This window comes from Cetorhinus maximus, unplaced genomic scaffold (genome assembly GCF_964194155.1).
Source record: "Cetorhinus maximus unplaced genomic scaffold, sCetMax3.hap1.1 HAP1_SCAFFOLD_343, whole genome shotgun sequence".
In the NCBI taxonomy this organism is placed as follows: Eukaryota; Metazoa; Chordata; class Chondrichthyes; order Lamniformes; family Cetorhinidae; genus Cetorhinus; species Cetorhinus maximus.
This window is the reverse complement of record NW_027596290.1, coordinates 376,415-378,241: the sequence shown is the minus strand read 5'-3', so window position 1 is coordinate 378,241 and position 1,827 is coordinate 376,415. Positions and strand designations below refer to the sequence as shown.

Here is a 1,827-nt window from a genome sequence, read left to right as displayed (position 1 = left end):
TGGTACCAGTTAAAGGGACCAGTGACCCTGATACCTATCACCGTACACAGGGTGTGACGAGTCTCTTAGGTATGTGCTTGTGTGAAAACTGCTCATGCTGTCTTATGCCCAGCTCTTTCTCTGTTTGTTCCTACCTTTCACTGAACTTTTTGTCAGACTGAAGCAACTCAGTCACTAGATGTTCTGTGCCAGATTCCTGTAGATGTTTTGAGTGCTGCAATTCCTCCTCAGTTACTGTGTGACAGACCCAAGGGGCTGAAAAACCTCTTCCTGTGTAATAGGCTTTTGGGGCTGATTGACCTTCTCCTGTTCCTGTGTAACAGGCTCTAGGGGCTGAATAACCTCCCCCTGTTCCTGTGTAATAGGCTTTTGGGGCTGATTGACCTTCTCCTGTTCCTGTGTAACAGGCTCTAGGGGCTGAATAACCTCCCCCTGTTCCTGTAACAGGCTCTAGGGGCTGAATAACCTCCCCCTGTTCCTGTGTAATAGGTTCTAGGGGCTGAATAACCTCCCCCTGTTCCTGTGTAACAGGCTCTAGGAGCTGAATGACATCCTCTTGTATTTGTATCCCAAATCGAGTCAAATAATCTTAATCTGAAAAATAATTCCTCTTGCATTTTCTGGATTCCACCAAACCCAACTTGTTTATTTTATTTTACAGGTGCTTCGAGCATGAAGATATTTTCTCAAAGAAACTTTTGTTTGAAATCATTTCTCAAAAGGAAATGGTTGTTTGTTGTTGCCCCCTTGTTAATCTTTCCTCTGATCAGATATTTAAGCCAATACGGTGTTGAACATTGGCATTCTGCAAAGTTAAATGACCATTCCTTCCTCATGCTGCCCAACAGCAGCTGTGACACCAGTCCCCCATTCCTGGTCCTTCTGGTCACCAGTGCCCAAGACCAGTTGGAAGCTCGCTCGGTCATTCGCCAGACCTGGGGGCGAGTGCGGACAACCCATGGCAAGAGGGTGGTGAGCTACTTCCTGCTCGTGTACAGCCGAGAGCATCAGGAGCAGCTGCTGAAAAAAGTTCACTGCACAAGGACATCATCCAGAAAAATTTCACCGACACTTATTACAACCTGACCACCAAGGTGCTGATGGGCCTGGAATGGGTGAGCCGATTCTGTCTGTCCACCTCCTTCGTGTTGAAAACCGATTCCGACATGTTTGTCAACGCCGATCACCTGACCAAGCTCTTGTTGGGAATGAATCACACGTATATCTTCACCGGCTTCATCATGAGGAATTTTGGACCTGTCAGGGAGAAATCCAGTAAATGGTACGTCAGCGAACAGGAATATCCTCAGGAAACATACCCACCATTCTGCTCCGGCACTGGGTACATGCTTTCGGCCGATGTTGCCCACCGAGTCTGGAATATTTCCAGGACGGTCCCCCACTTTAAACTGGAGGATGTTTACGTCGGGCTGTGCTTGGCGGAGTTGAAGATCACACCAGTGGAAATCCACTCGGAGCAGAAGTTCCACAATTGGAATGTGAAGTTTTCTGTTTGCGGCTTCCGTAAACTCGTCACCTCTCACAGGGTGACACCCTACGAGCTGCTGAACTACTGGAAAGCACTGGAGGATGCAGCAGACGAGGCCTGTCCTGGAGATGGGTGAAGGGGGCCATCTTGAAGAGGCTTTTCACTGACACCTTCAAATAAGCGTGTTATCTTTGCAGGGCAACAGAAACAGCATGCCTTATGGAAGTCAATTACCCAACTAAACTGTGTAATCTGGTTTGTTTATATACATACATACGTACATACACAAATGGCCACAAGAGGGTGCTATTTCACCCCTCCCTCCATTAAAAATGTGC

The 1,827-nt window shown here is 47.5% G+C and overlaps 1 pseudogene; it reads left to right on the top strand.

The window, feature by feature from the left end:
- The first annotated feature begins 672 nt into the window (after positions 1-672).
- LOC144673330 (beta-1,3-galactosyltransferase 5-like) lies at positions 673-1,625 on the top strand (annotated as a pseudogene).
- Positions 1,626-1,827: the final 202 nt, after the last annotated feature.